Source organism: Zosterops lateralis (genome assembly GCF_965231275.1).
Source record: "Zosterops lateralis genome assembly, chromosome: 5".
Taxonomy (NCBI): Eukaryota; Metazoa; Chordata; class Aves; order Passeriformes; family Zosteropidae; genus Zosterops; species Zosterops lateralis.
The window spans coordinates 17,829,197-17,846,787 of NC_139766.1; positions in this window are offsets into that span (position 1 = coordinate 17,829,197).

The following is a 17,591-nucleotide window of genomic DNA, read 5'->3' on the forward strand; positions in this document are numbered from 1 at the left end:
GTTAATACTGTAAGAAGTGTTTTATGTTGATTGGATGTTGTATTAAATCTTTTGCAGAAGTTCCTTGATTTTCTATATTTTGCCAGTAAGGTAATCTTGACCTCTTGAGAATATCTGGTTGGTATTTCTTTGGTCCATTTAACCACGAGTGCAAGGACCTTGGTATGTTTAAATACTGGGGCCTTACAGTCTGGAATATCCCTTTGGTTACTTGAGGTGTCCGTCCTGGCTGTGTCTCCTCCCAGCTTCCTTTGCCAACAGGGCAGTATAAAAAGCAGAAAAGTCCTTAGCTTTGTAAACACTGCTCAGCAATACAAAAATGTCTCTATGATATCAACCCTGTGTTCAGCATAGATGCAAAGTATAGGCCCATACCAACCACTGTGAACAAAATTAACTTTACCCCAGCCAGAACCAGCATGCATGGTAAAAGAGACACCAGTTGTCCAACTACAAGCTTAACTTTAAATGGGAAGGCAAATTTTTCAAATATTAAGAATGCAAACAAGACCTGGACAATTTGGTCTTTCATCATTTTGCACTTTAATATGATCTCCTGATTGATTTTTGTACTGTCAGAAATATTCCTCACCTTTGTTTATCTAGAGTTTCAAAGCAGCTCTGGACCAGTCTTTTCCCTGTTCAACTCCAAGTGTCAATAGTGAACACTTTCTTGTCACCATCACAATCTGCAGGGGCTAGGTAAGTAACAAACAGTCATTACAAGCATTATGTAATCCCATATACCAGCTACAGGTCTATGGATTAATGAGTATTACATTAAAACACTCTTGGCAGACTGTGTGAGGAGAACTGCATTGGAGACTGTAGCAGAGATCTAATTTGCTTTTTCAGACTTTCCTTCATATTTTTGTGTTGCTGTTTTTTTTATCCCAAAAGATTTAATTTATACAAAGCTGAAAAGCTGTTATAAATATTGGAAACCCAAACCTGCTGCTTTCAGGAAAATTTCTCTCAGATTTTCCTTGCAGAGTTGCCACTTCTTTGATGTTTGACAGGGACTTGAAACCTGGGATAGAATGACCCATATAGGAAGAAAGAAAATAGGGACACTACATTTTTGCTAGAAAAACTGGGACATCTGGTCACCTCATTTGTTACCAAAAAGAATATCTTCAGAGAATGATATCTCTAGGTACAGGGATTTGATGATTTCTTAACAGTGAGAAGAAAACAGAGACTCTGTTAGTTAAAAATTGATCTAAATTCCTTTTGTAGGTAGGAATTTTGAATTTTAAACAAGAAATGGTTATTTTTACTTATTAAATTTACACTAAAAAGAGATTCCTACATCTAAAACTGAAAGCCCCTTCATGTAATTAACATCATACTAAATCCAGATACACTGAGCCCCTCCAAAATTAACATGATTTGCTTCCCAGCTATATACCTTCTTCAAACCTGTTAAAAAACCTCCATAAGAGGTTTATTTTATAGTCTGTGGGAATAGAGTGTTTTATAGGCAGAGAGGAAATCCTTTGCATGGGTCATACATAATAAGGCAGAAATACATTAATGATGAGAACATGAAACATAACCATGTAAACTCTAAAGGAGAATATCATTACAATCAAATATATCAGTGAACAAGGTTCACAAGTACTACAAAAGCTTGAAAGATAAAGCTGAAATCTGAACTCTTTCTAAATTACGATGTACAGAAAGAGGGGATTCTTATACATTCTTAAGACTGGAAGACTTAGAAATGAGTATTTAGAGAAAGCATTTTGTCATCAAAACCATGTTGTTTTGAGCAAGTTTTATTACTGGTCAGAAAGATTCCATGTTTAGGTAATTTTAAAACATTTTGACGTCAGAAGCGTTGTAATCTCTGATCCTTGCATCACCAAAGACTTTATTGCCAGGGGATAGTCCACAAAACATTGTTCATTACTGCATAGTATAACTGGTTAATGAGCTCCATAGTGTTTGGTCTGAGGCCCAACTTTATTCCTTACAAGGTTCTTACTATGTTCACATCAGATTCAGTCAGCTATAAATGTTACTGAACTTGTTGAATGGCCTACCCTTACTATTTCTTAACAGGTTTGTTGCTCCAGGGACACCAACCCCAATTTGCAGCTTGCCAGTGAGACAGCAATAGTTTCCATGATACTGTATTTCCTTTGCCAACTTCCACATTCCCTGTTCTACTGCAGCAAATACACCCAGAGGACCTCCCTTTGTCATCTTAGCAGTTCCTAGCATCCATCTCCCCTTTCCTTCACCCTATTTGTAGTACTCAAACCAACATCCAGCTCATCCCTTGCAATCTCCAGCCACTTCTGCATTTCCTTTACATCTGTAAGGTACAACTGAACTTTGTCTACAGAAGGCACTGAAGGACATTTTTGACAGCATGCTATCTACAAGTCTTAAGTTCTCAGCAAGGATTTGCATTTTGTTACTGTACAATTAGAAATGATCAAGCAGTGGTTTCAGGTGATAACTCTCAGTGTGATATAACACATAGTTTTGCCTACTGGCTTCAAAGCCTCTTGTTTGTTTTGTTTTGTTTCCAAATGTTTCTTCAGGGCTCTGCTAGTGCATGACATATGCTGTTCATGGTTTGACTGCTCTGTCTTCTCCCTCTGCTGCTAAATCAATTTATGATCAGTTTGTTATATATGTTCTTTTTTTCATATTTGTATTCATTGTGTTACTAATGTTCTGGACGACGGGAGTGAAATTCAATAACCAAAGTTACCGAAGTGGCCTTTTGAAGGAACCTTAATTTTATTAGCTCAGGAGGAGTGTGGAATTTGAGCCATGCTGAGATAAAATCACAGAGTAGGTCACACCCAAGGGCTGACATTATCTCTCAGGGACACACACTCCTAGGATATCTTATTAATTATAGTTAATTGCATGGAAATTAATGAGCTTTTACAATGAGTACTGGGCTACTCTACAGCTGTGAGACAAACTGTATTAACTTTGATTTTTATGTTTCTTGGTCTTTGAACAGTTAAATGCTTTCACTTTATCTTAATTCACTCTCTGCTCTTCTAGTGTATAACTAATTTCATATTTTTTATTGTTTCCCAACACCACTGCTATATGCTTTGAGTAAGAAATTTTCTCTCCTATTTTTATTGTGTTTATCGTCTATGCCTAAAAAGGAAATTTGCCTCATTTACCCTTGATTTGAGAAAGGTTTAAAAGCAATTTGCAAATATAAATATCTAAGAGACATAATGCATGTCTGCTAGTCTCCAGTTCTTATGTAGACAACATCCAGAGAGTGAAGCTGTCCATAATAAAATACTGAAACAGGTCCATGATGTTGCTGATAACTAACTTCAGAATTCTTGTTAAACAGCTGTATTAAAAACCTAATGCCTTCCCAAAACTAAGCCACTGTTAGAAAGCATGGGCTATTTCAGTTCCAGAAGTGAAAAGCCCAAATGAGAACCTGTATTTCTGAAGGAATTTGTTAGCTTGGGGACAGGTATTTTGGGCTTCCATTTGACTTGACAGATCCTGATTCCCTTTTGGATATTTCTCTACTCTGTATGATAAACTCATGTACTCCATATTCATAGACCTGTAATACTTACTAAACAAACTTAACATTCAAGGCATTTCTATTTTTGATAACCTTTTTGTTGAATATAGAGTGTGGCTGATTTTATGGAGTAACTGTAAGAAGCTGAAAGACATGATGAATGAATTGAGAAAAACTTGCTGTGAAGGAATAAGGACGATGCTGTGCTATCACTGCTGAGTGTTATTCATTATACACTATAAGCACTGCAGCAGAATATTTAGTGGTGAACACTTACAAAGCTCAGTATATCTTAAAAGCCCAGAAGAATTAATTAGGCCTTAAATAACCCCTGTTAATTTTTAGAACATACTAGTCATCTTTCCAGTGACAAGATTCTACAAAAATACCCTTTTCTCAAGCCTTCCAAGTATTTCCAACATCATAATGAACCCCATTTCTAAAATCAGTATCTTTTCATGGAAAACACAATGTTGAACACTTGAAAGCTCTAATGCAGCCTATATTCCTATAATTTTATTCTTTGTAATAGTTTTAAAGTTATGACTCATAGAATCATCGTTTTATTGAAAATATAAAAAGTCAGAAGTTCTAAATGGGCATACAAAAACAAACTTAAGACATTAAGTACTTATTTATTGCTATATAACATTTGATTTTTTTTTTCAAAACAATTGCAGGCTTGATACAGAAGAAGGAAAGAAAAGAACATATTAAATAGAGAAAGTTATAACAAAATTCAGTTTACTTTTGAATTAATGTTGGTGATTTCAAGTATGGCTGTATTTGATGACATTTAACTTTTTCAGTGTGAATAACTTAAAAATATCAAGAGCAAAAATTTGCATTAACTTTCAGTTTACTAATCGTACACTTCAAAACGGCTGTTTCAAAATCATTTCTTCAGTTGTTTAAGACATAACTTAGGGAGCTATCTAAGGAGGCAGACCTTTTGACAGCAGACAACACTAATCTAAGAGACAAAGGCCCTAAAACAGTCTGACAGTTGCAAGCTGAATTTTGACAAAAATAAGTCTGGCACACCTTTTAGGAGTGAAAATGTTTAGCTGCTGCAGAAAGTTACTAAAAGATAGAGCAGATTCTCCAGTCTACAGGCCTGTAAATCAGTGTAAATTATCTTTTCTAAAGGACTCCTGTAGTCAAAACAGTTGCTGTAAACACAGAAGAATTTTGGTGTTCTACCCCATGTTAACTACAAAGGTATCATAGCAGCCTCTTCTGGGCGTAGAAACTATTAATTCATGCATCTTGACCTACTGCGGAGGAAATTTTTTATTAAATAAAACTTTTCTTTGTTATTTTTTAATATTTAATTAGAACATCATCATTCTAGGCCACTGGTTACTGGTGAGCTGGCAACTGATAAATTAATTCCTGCAGACTAAATTAGCTGTGGCACACTCTTCTGGAAGTCAGTAAACTTACCATGGGTCAAAAATGTTTTGTCAAAGACTTCTTTCCCAAACCAGCAGCATGTCTAACTTTGTCATACAACTCTATAACAGATGCTGTTATCCAATAACCTAAATGATGAGTAAGGATGTATTTCTGTAGCCATTGGAGTTGAAACTGGATTATCTTGAAGGTCCCTTCCAACCTGGGCTTGGGGGTAGAGAATTACCTCACCAGAGCAAAGCCTGACCCACACCCTACCACACATTCCAAGCCCCCAGAATGTCTTGAAACAGACCCCCCTTTCTAGTCCCTCACACTGTCTTCCCATTTTATCTTGACCTTAGGAATAAGTTTGCTGTATTTATTTTATTGCTTCCCTTGAATCTGTGTGAATCCCATGTTTCAGAGTCATCAAAATACCAAATAACATGTTGGTCTGTAAGGACAACATCACATGAGCTATGTGGCCTATAATAAAAGCTTTAAATATGAAGCTTTAAATATGAACTATAACAAAAAGCATTATTTGTCTCGATTTCATGGAAACTTTCCAACTTTTTAAATGTGACAGTGTAATATAATGATGTAGTTGAGAATGGTGATACCCTGATCCCATCCCTTGCAAATGGCTGTAATTCTCCACCCACATGCTTTTTATGCCTCATTGGGATGTCTTGGATATGTCCTGGCTGCCAGGGTATATTGGACACTTCTGGACTTAATGGATACTTGGGTAAAAAAAATCACTCCATTGAATAATAAAGATTTTTCTGATTGCAAAAAGCTATAATCAAATAAGCTTCCTACCCTAAGTGTCTTGCAGAACAAAAGAAGTTTTTAATTCTTTTATACCAAGTGAGGCATAAAACCTAATTGAAGATATTTTATTTCCTGCTTTTTACCCTCCTTATCAAGTGGGAAAATTCTAAACATTATATTTCTGGTTTGCAAATTTGCCACAAGATATGCCAGACAGGGCATATTCAGTGCAAGGTGTAGGATGTATTTTGAATTAGATCTGGACCAATCTACCCAGAATTTGATCTCTAAGAAGAGGTTAATTTGGCTGTTTATTTGAAATTGTTACAAGAAAATGTACACAGGTGTGTGGAGAATGTTCGAGAGCAGGTTTGCATCATCACAGGACTTATAGAATGAAAGATACAAAGGGAAAATAATTTTAGATACTTAAAGAATTGCAGAATGGTTGGGCTGGAAGAGACCTTGAAGATCATATACTTCCAAAGCCCATGCCATGGGCAGGAACACCTATTGCTAGGCCAGTTTGCTCAGGGCCCCATCCCACCTGGCCTTCAACACTCCCAAGAATGGAACATCCACCACTTCTCTGGGCAACCTATTGGAGTGTCTCACAACCCACACTGAAGTCCACAGCCTTCTTTTGTGGAGGACACCAAAATCGCATGCAACACTGCAGATGAGTCTCTCCAGAGCAGAGAAGAGAGGCAGAATCCCTTCCCTTACCCTCCTGCCCACTCTGTTTTGGGGCAGCCCAAACACACTTGGCTTTTTCGGCTGTGAAGTGCACGTTACTGGCTCATGCCCAGCCTCTCCCCCACCAGCACCCCAAGTAATATGAAAGATAAATCCTTTCTTCACAAGTCATTTTCATGTAGCACTGATCACATTGGTACATGATAGAAAGACCTCTTTGTGGGCAAGTAGCTCTCACAGGAGACAGTATTTATAACTGCCTATTGACAACGTACAGTGTTCTATAATGACAATGCTAGAATTGGCTTTTCCTTCCTTAAACCATCATTGTATTGAACCGTGTAACCAGAAAAACACAATGCAGTGATCTTTCTGTATGCTAATCCTTCTGTGGGAGCTTAATGACTTGTCTGCTCATCTTGGAGATAATAAACTCCACAATGGATGCAATAGCTGTCTTGGTGACTTTGCATAAATCATTATTGGTAAAAGTGAAAGAAAACCTATATACAGAAAGTAAGCAGTGAGATTGCTCACATTCTTGGTATTAATTCTAATCGGCTTTAAAGTATCTGTAATTCAGTGAATAAATAGATAAAAAGCAAAAAATGCAAATATTATCCCAAGGTACAATCAATAAGATCCCATACATAGTCAGTAAAATAATTTAATATCTTAGAATGATTGACCTTCATTCTAAGCAAAACCATAATATGTGCTTGTAAATACCAGGATGTTGTTCAAGGACCAGAGATAATACAATGCATGGTGGAAAGAAACAGAGTTTCACAGTTCAGTACCTGAACACTGAGGTACCTTTTAAAGTCTGTCTTACAGAAGAAAATGGGAAATCTGAGCCTTTTTAAGTAGGAGACCTGAACACCATGGATTATATGTTTGTGATTCACAAGCTGTCTGAGAAAATGGTGCTGAGTATATATCCCAGTTTTCCCACAGAAAACATTTCTGTAGTTAGTAGAGCCAATGCAGCAGAAAGAGCACTGTATTCTCTGTGTTGGTAAGAGCTTACAGCCTGTAGAAACATTTACTATGGTGTGTATGAGTTGTAGGTTCTTGAACCCTGATTCACCCGGAATTTGAACAGCAGAAAAAATTAAATTTGTCTGCAACTTTATTTTCAAACACAAGAATGAGAAAAATACTGAAGAATGAAGAGTGAAGGGTTCTATTCTTTTTCTTGTGCTACTGGCTGATTTAGTTTTGAATTCAGCAAACTGAATAAAGATATCCCAATTTTGGTCTTGTGTATCTCTGTTACTTAAAATAGGAGAGGAAGGTCTCCATCCAGCTGTGCACAGAGATAGTAATACACGTATGTTTAGACAGGGTCTTTCCTTAGCCTTTGCTTCCCTCATGCTCTGTTATAATCCTGTTGAAATTTATCTTAAATTAGAATATAAACCCTTCAGGACCTGGTCTGTATCTTTAGCAGTGGTTGCACAGAGCTAAGGCTTCAAGCAGAAGAGGAAGAAACAGAAAAAGCAAACAGGAATAGAAAGAGCCAGGACTGAAAAAAACCTAAAATGGGCTCTTTTAGTACTCTTCTAGTTATAGCTTTAGGGAACTAAGCAGCAAGTTTGATTTGTATTGGCATATTTGGAACCCTTGCATCCTTTATCAAAGACATCAAGATGTCAAAGGAGATATATGGGAGAAATATTAATACAATTCTGAATTATGCAATGAATTTACTTTGGATTCCTTTGCAAAATGATTCTCTCTTGCTAACGATTCCCATTCTTCTCTTGTGTAAAAATAATTAGGAAATAATTTTTTGCAGGTGCTGTAGGTGATTTGCTTCACTTCATATAAATGTGTAACTTATATGCTGCTTCTTGTTAATGGCTTGAGTAAAATTACTTTTTATTAGAAATGGTGATCTAATCTTAAACAGTCATTTGACAAATTATGTAAAGATGATGCAGAGCTTCTGAAGGTGAAGCATTTGGCTGATTGCTTTAGGCTATGTGGAAGGGCAGCAGGGAGAGCCAGCCCTGGGGTAGCCCTTCAGACAGGCAGATAATCTCCACGTCTGTAAGGACCTACTTTGCTTAGAGCCGTTAGTGGGTCATAATCAAGCCATTCTTTCCAACTGAAGCTTCTCTGAGTAGTCAGGGGTTTAGTATGTTATACAGAGTACACTAACACAGCCTTATTCTGAAGAATATTAAATATGCTGCAGGAAACAAAAATACTATCTCCAAATGCATAATGTGTATCCTGACATGAACACCAGGAGTTTTCTCTTTCCTAACTGCTATGCATGAAGCTCAATAGGCTTAGTGGCAGAAGAGAAAAACCTTAGTGATGTATTACTAAGGATATGGAGAGGGGTTTTTTTAATTGGAATTGAATTTTGAAATAATCAATTAGGCATCTTTATTTTCCTCACAATATATCTGCAAAGTTATCTTACACACTGAACAAATTCCTAAGAGCACAAAGCATTTGCTTCTCTCTTCAGTGAGTTGTAATGAGTTGTAGTGCACTCAGTGACTGTTTCTGGAGAACATGCCTAAAAAGCTGTGTATCACACTGGATAGTCTGTATTTCCTTTGAGTTTATTAAAGGTTATTTTACACTATGAGTAATAGCTACAAATGTTTGTTGCCTAAATAATTGCTGTATGCAATGAGTAATTTAAAGACCGAATACTTCCTGTGTATACTCATTCCACACTTCTTTTGGCATCCATCTTAGATTCATGTGCTTGTAATATCCAAAGGCAAAATTTATACCCAAAGAATTTAGTTTCCCAAAATGCCCTTGATTTATTTTCCTCATTTATATTGCCATTGCGTTTGAAGTGTGCCAGGCCATTATGGAAGTGCTGCGGAGGAAATAACCTCTCTATAAAATGCACAATCAAAAGCAGCTATCCTGCAAGCTGCTCTTCATAGAGGATCTTTGTCCCTGACTGGAACTCTTTTGAAAAAATCCCAGGAATAAGGAACCATCTCTGCAGGACTTTTTTTTTTAATTTCTTTTTCTTTTTTAATGAAGAAGGCTGAAGAAACAGGGAACAGAAATAGGAAATATTTTGTAATTCAGTTATCCTCTGCAGTTCATTCCTAAATTATGAAATGTGAGACAGATGATAAATATCTTCAAATATTTGATAAATGCATAAAAATGCAACTACCTAATTCCAATTATTATAATTACCAGAGAAAGCCTGTATTTAAAAATAAGTTATCTGTGGTGCAAAATGAAGCACCCAGACATGTAATCAATCACACAATCTTGAGTCTGCTCCACCTCTGCACACTCAACGGGCTGAGAGAGGCAGTTCTGTGCCTATATAGCTTTGCATATCATAGCACATGGATAAGGTCTGCATCAAGGACACTTTGAAACCATAAATATGGCCTTCTTAGACCCTTCTAGGAATTGAGTTCTATAAACAAATGACAGCTTTTTAAAATTCTCATTAGGTACAATTTCAATGTTTTTTTTCCCACAGCTCCTTAACCATTGCAGCAGAGATGTAAAGTATGAGGGAGGTTATACTGCTATTAAGTCAATCACCTGCCATGGAACGTGACTTGTAGCACATGGTGTCACTTAGCAACATTTCCTGTGTGTTCTCCTCACTCTTGAGCATTTTAAATAACATGCCCATTATTTTACTTACTGTTGTGTTGGCAAGAAGCTGGCTTTAAGTCTTTAAAATATTGACGGTCAAAAAGCACCTGTGTGAAATGCTGAATTTTGCCTTAAAGAAGTAGTGATGAAAAAAATGCATGTTGATACTTGGGCTAAACACAAATGGAATTTTAAGAGACAAGGAAAAGGTGATTCCACAGCTTCACAACTTTTTTATTGCTGTATTCCAAATACTTGCTACAAAAAGCACAGGTGATGGCTTTTTAAGGAAAGCTTCTTTTTCTTAGAAAAAAATCTTTTATAATAAAAATGTTGAGAACTATAAATATGAGTTACCACTGCCTTTCAAATGCACTGGACCTTTAAACCCAAAGAACATTTTTCTCAATATAGGTGTTTTGTGGTAATCTTAATAAACAGTTACATAAGGATTTTTTAAAATCTAGGCAATTCACATGTTTCTTAGCAATCTGAAAATACTTAACCTTTAGTTTTTTGTTTTTCAACATATTCACAGCACCTGCCCTACTAACAAATGAATTCTTGAAACTTACTGATTCATATAATCGTAGAAAATCAGTTGGGTTTATTTATATAGCTGCATAATTCAGGGCTTTCTCTAGGTGCTCTTCTTTAAGCCTCATTTTTTTCCAAAATGTAAAGTTACATAAGCTTCCTCTACAGATCCCTTTAATGGGGACCTGTATGGGTGAGAATATTCCACTTTGCTGATGCAAATTTTGGTTTCCTACTTTTTAGTGCACATCATCCTCTCCTTTACCTATAGCTGCACCAAGCAGTCCTCACACCACACTGCTGTTCGGAGAAGACCACGGCCATGTTTCAGTTTCCATTTTTGTTTTAGGTTAAAATAAGATGATAAATATTTCTTTTGAAAAGTGCCTTGGCCTTTGTTCCCCTGGAAAATTTTGATTGCTACAAGACCTCAGATGGGAGTTATTCAAGATTTTCAAGTAAATGGCTAAAAAAAATAAAAAGGTGAATTCACATTGACTATTGGTCACAAAGGGCTGCTCCATCATCGCACTCAGAGTAATTCAGGGACATCTTGCAGTAGGTAGTATGCAGAGCAACTGTTGTTTCATAAATTCAGAGTAGACACATTTTCAGCAGTCATCTCTACTAATGACACTATAAACTGCGTTCATCTGCATTTATTTTTTTACTAATTATGTAATTTTGTACTAATTTTGTAATAATTATTGAGAAGGATTAAGGAAATGTATGTAAGTGGAATGTTTTATTTTTTGGGGCCGTACTAGATCAATTTCAGAAATAATCTGTAAAGGATTTAGTATCTAAACTTACAGAGTCTTCTTATTTCCCATCAGTGTCTCTTCATGACCTGTTGAGAGAGCCAGAACACATTGCTGAAGCTGGACCAAAGAGGCTGGGGGGCTAAGATGTTTTATGGCATTGTTAAGAGTCCTTCAGCCTTTCCTGTTCAGGATAGGAAAGTGGTGGTGGCAGCTAAGAATATATTCATTCCCAATCTAGGTAGTTATATTTTCAAGGACTTTAGGTTGCAGTGCTTAGCAATAATTCTCTAAAACTTTACGAATTACAGTAAAGGAAGAGTAAGTTGTTCTCTTTCTAAAAATAAGCTGAAAAGAGGTCTTAAAATGTACACTAGATGCCCTTTTCCACTCAGTTCTACTAAAAAGGTTCACATTTAAGTTTCCCACATTCAATTTAACATCCAAAATGGCAACATACCAGCCTGAAAGCTTCAGCTCAAACCAATTATTTTGGGTTTTTTGATCACTGAATTTAATTTTTTCCTAATGCCAAAGAATATCTGTGCATGATTATTCAGAAATCTAAAAGAAAGCGTAAGTTACAGCAAGCCTGAATTAGGTACACATTTTCGAAGATGAGCTTAAAACATAAGATTAATGGCTATACAAATCTCTTATATTGTCCTTTGCATTTCTATGTAGATCCCATTATTCCTAGAAAATTTTTCAGGACATTTCAGTTGTTGTTAGAACTCACACAACCTCTCTTATCTATGAAGCTGGGGTTCCCAGCTGTTGGATAGAGGATGTGCTTTTCTTATAACTCTCATCTGGTACTAAATGATAAGGAGGACAACAACACTCCATTTTAAAACTAGCTGTTGCAAAGAAAAGCTCCTATTGTTACAAAGGATGCTGTCATTTTTTAATATTAATCTCTACAAATCTAATAATCTAATGAAATCTTTTGCATCATGGTTTATTTTTGTATGCTATTGCTTGCAGTACATTGCCAGTAACATGAAAAAAGGGCTTATTTTTCACAATTTAAGCATCTTGTAACATGGGAGTATTCGACCCATGCAAATGAATTACTTTATACAATGAAAAGTACTGCACCTTCTGCAAATGAATTGGTTCAAACAATAAGAAATACAGTGATTCTTGAATGAATCAATTTGCAGAGTACTGCAAAATTCTCAAGCACTTGTATTTTTAATGAGTCTCACACTGTTTGTATAGGAATTTCTACAAGATGAACCAAACCAGTTCTCATACCATTGTTTACCTTTTTTCTCACCTATTAATAGATACCCAATACTTGTTGTCAACTAAACTCAGAGATGACAAAAGTCCAGTCTGTCATCTTTAAAGACGTCTGAGAAATGTGCTGGGTTTGGTAAACCCAGACACTCACAGAGACCTCTGGAATCTAATGCTGACTTGCTGTCTTTAGTCCTGCCTTCTTTGTAAACAGTCCATAGTTCTCACAAATCAAACTTCCAGCCCCATTTTTAAACATTTCTTCCTCATATCTAATCTGAATCTACTCTCTTTTAGTTTAAACCCATTATCCCTTGTCCTATCGCTACAAGTCCTTATTAACGAGTCTGACTCCATCTTTCATACAAGCCACATTTCCATGGGTTTAATCCAAAAAGGCAGTTCTTGGATCCCATTATTCAGCAGTTAATGATGTCTGACTGAGACTCACATAGTCATGGTTTTTCTGCTTGTTTTATAGAGCAAGACCCTTAAAAATGTTATTTATTGCTTCTCTCCATTGGATCTCACTGTTGCTCAGTGCAAAGCTAGCTTCTATTTGTATTCATCAACTAGCAAGTCATCACCAGCCACTTCAAATACAGGCCTTGATTTTGGAAAAAAATTAAGTCCTGTCTTAATCTTATCTCATGGAGTAAAATCTTATACATAAATCATGCATATTTCCAGAAAAATAATTCCATAACTCAAAATATATAAATATCTTAAGAATTTATATAGAAGTGTATGTGTACTTACAATATGTAAGCAAATATTAGATAGATGTTAGATAGATGTGCATTTAAAACTTTTCAAGGCCTATAGTTTCATTTCTTATCAAGAAAGCTGAGATTTTAAATGACCCTAAGGATGAAGAGTCTGGGCAACCTGTTCCAGTGTCTGATAACCATCATAATAATTTTTTTAAGGTATTTGGTGGCTGTTGGCCACATTTGCCACAAGGACATATTGCTGGCTTGAGTTTATGGAGCATTTTTTTTGTTAGTTTTTGTTTGGTTTAGTTTTTGGTTTTTTTTTCTTTAGTATATCCGTGAGAGTACTTGCATAATCCTAAACCTAAATGGTGTACTAAGAGGTTTATCTATAAAAATCATTCACTAGTGCCAACTTCTACACAAAAGCTGGAGAGTCTCAGGTCATATGTTTTTCTTTAGATAGTGGTAAACTGTCCTATTGAGCAAACTGACCCACTTGAACATTCATGGTTGGTAGTTGCACAGTGAACATTCCTCACCCTGGTGAAATGTTTCGGTCACAGTGCACATGTTTGGGTGGCAGTACTAGTTTTCTAAGATTCAGAGGATCTGTTTAGGAGGTTACCACACTGGCTAAAGCTCTTCAGTTGGGTCTCAGGTCTGCTCTCCTTGACATCAGGATGAGGTGCGCCGCTTCAGTTGATGTTGATAGATAATTTGTAAATTGTGTTGTCAACGCAACATTTTATCTGCTCCAAATAGCTCATAAACAAACCTTTGATTAATTCTTCCAGTCTAAGTCTTCTGGACAGGATTTACAGCATTCTACTCATTTGGATGAAAAATAGAGAGAGACAAGTTGTCACCACTGAGATAAAGAGTATTTTTTCTCTTCACTTTGTAGCTTAAGGAACATTTTATCATTACTTTACTGTATGAAAATGAAAGAAAATTTAAATTTGTGACTGATGATAAGCTGTAAAACTTGATGAAATCAAGTCTTCATACCAAATTACCACAAGCTATACACATTTTAGACCAGGAACATTCAGTTCACAATGCAATAGAAACTTGGAAGCATTATTTCATGATCAATGCATAGGATGATGTTAGCCAATGACATTTGAAAGAGCTGTTTATTTATAGCCTCAGCTGAACATTGCAACACAGCTGGAGGAAAAAATGAGTAATTTCAAAGACAAATAATTCAGAAGGAGATCTGTTGGGGGTGGGGGCACGGAGTTTACTGTGTCCAGACATTTAATAGCATTAAAACAAAGTATCTGAAGGAATAAGGCTTACTTTACTGACCTTGTCTTTTGTTATAACATTAAATTTAACTCACAGCTCAGAAGATCGCATTAGTTTGGCTTGGAAACATTTTTCATTTATGTGTGCCTTTGAATCAGCACACTACTATCTCTGTTGATTTAGTCCAGTCAAGATGTATGTATAGTTCTGAAGCACTGTTTATGTAAGGCTCTTATATCACCCTAAAGCACAGCTACCATCCAACAACTTCAGCTTGAAAATTAGAAACTGAATGCCACTGGAATAAAATTCAATTCCTTTCAAACTTATTATGATAAAACATATACAAGCAGTTTGTGGCTGATATGAAAAGATTAAAGCAAATAGCTATCTATTAATTTCAGGAGTATCAGAAATGTAAATAAGAACCTGACACACCAATTCTTTTTTGAATGCTAGCTAGTTTCTGCCACCCAACACTCTGTTGGATAAAATACTCTTTTCCAATCTACATTTCTGAGCTTGTATATTTGCAACTTTAAAGCCAACTTTGCTCTGCTTTTTTCTCTTTCTTTATTTTTTTATACTGAACCATCTGGGTTTAAAAAAAAAATAAGTGGTTTTTTTTTAAATTCTTATTTTGGCTCATAACATAAAAATGAAAAGTCCGTTCCTGAGGAAGGACAGCAATAGATTGATGTTTGTAGATAGTTTGTATATAACACCCAGGGTAATACTAATCCAAATATAGAAAGTAATTACCCTGACCTTGATATCTGTCATCATTATCCTGCTTATAGCAAAAATAAGCTAAGAATGTCATCAAAACCATAGTTTTAGATCTATTTCCAGTAAGAAACTCCTTCTAATCATTTATTTCCAAATATTGTGCTTCTAAAGATACAGAGTATCAGTGTATCTAATTGCCATAATTGTTCCAAGAAAGAATTATGATAAACCTCCTTCATAGGCTTCATTCCAATGGCTTTTATATACTACTTGCAGTGCCAAAGCATTTCAAAACACTCTGTAGAAGATTATCTTGTACCTGGGGAAAAAGAAAGGAGAACAAAAAGAATGATTTTAGGGAGTTAAAACACCTGAAGTGCACTTGATTCTTTCATAGGAAAATGTGTCAGAAATTGAAAAAACACCCTAATGTTTCCCAGCTTGTAGGAAACATTTCTGGCATACAGGGTACATACCAGCAGCATGGCTAAATGTAACTCTAGCCCCTGAGAAACAAAAGGCTCATACATCCACATGAAGAGAATATGCAGTGATTCTCAGTCTTCTGAGAACAGCAGTGGACTATTTGGCTTATTTCATGATCATAAAAGCCTCATAATCTATGATTGCTGCAAGAAGAAGTGATTTATTGGAGTGCTCTCACATATGTGAGATAAAACTATAACTTACTGGCAGCTATTATTTTTAAAGGAGGGTATTAAGGGAAGGGGCAATGGCTTGCTTACTTTGTAGCCTCAGAAAGCGATGTTTTGCAGCTCCAAAATACCAGTTTTGATGAATAGCTGTGGTGAAATTATAACCGCTGTTTTACAATGAGATAAGCTTTCACCTCCATGAGGAAAATATAGACTACAAAATCTGATTGTAAACAATCAATGCTTTATATTCTCCCCTAACTGAGCAATTTTTGAATTTATGCCAGTCCGACAAATGCATTAATAATCTTTAGCCACTAGGTAGTTGTGAAAGAAATTGGAAATTATTTTTAATTTGCTAGTGTGGTGAAGCGATAAGACACTGATTCAAGAAGGAGGAAGAAGTGGTAGTACGTGTTTGCTATTTTCATAAGAAAATACAGAAATATGCATAGAAGTGTGCGTCCTTTTACATATATACACATTCTCCCACATGAAGCAAGTATTGTGAATTGAGAGAAGAAACCATAATCAGTTGCTAAATAATGAGAAAGGAAAGAAACTCAAAAGCAAAAGAGTCTAATGAGTTATGAAGCTCATTTCCTAAGTATCAAACACATTTTAAAGACTATACTTGATAATTTAAATTAATATTACTTCATATTCTTATTGAGTTTTCTTCAGTTTTTTTCATCTGTAAAATATAGTGTAAACCACAAAGCCTATTTGCTCTGTATAATCCATGTGATAACGTCTGGGAGAGAAATTTATTAAGAAATTAAAGACAATGGTGAGCTGCATTTTAAAAGCTTTGTCCTGTTCATCTTGATTTCAAAATCAGTGAAAGAATCACATGCAACAGGATCAAGGAAGTCAGTAATAAAGAAAAGAAAATCAAAAGATCTACAGACAACTGCTTGAACAGGACTCTTGGTTTTGCCAAACTTAAACATGAGAAGCAGTGTGTTACACTACTCATCTGAGAGCCACAAAAATTCTTCATGTGGAAAATTTAAACTGCTTTGGGATGCCTTATTTTAGTGTAAATAAGTCTATAACCTCACATGCATGAGTACTTATTGCCAATTTAAATCGCTGCTATTAAAAAGACAGGATACCATGTAGTTGTGGAGTATAGGTAATCTGGGGACTGAAATTAAACAAGGAGGCATACTTGAGTTCGAAGTCCCCAAAGACAGTCTCTTTGAAAGAAAGAGTAGTGGGTAGTGAAACAAATAAAAAGCCAAGCAAGAGCCCTGAGTAAGGTTTATGCATTCAGTAGTAGTACTTAAACAATCATATATATGAAGCAGAAGAGTCATATAAATGGAAAAATTAATCTGCATTTAAGTAGAATGTGAATTGGCAGCAAAATCCATGTGGAAGCACTCATTGCTTCTTAGGTGTGTGACTGGTTTCATCAGTGCCAAAGCTGGGTAGGTTGTCCTATCTTGTTAATAAGAAAAGGGGGAAAAAATGTCTCTCCTGTTCCTTTCACAGTCCTTCAGTCTTTTGCTATCTTACAGAGCATATGTTCATTTGATAGAAGATGTTTCAATTCTCCTATACACAAATATAATGCAGAGTACCTATTTGTTTTTGATGCTGTGTTCTGAGCATATAGCATTTGGAAGTGATTCAGCTGCCTTAACAGAGGTATCTAGTATTATCCTGGGTTACTGACAGTATC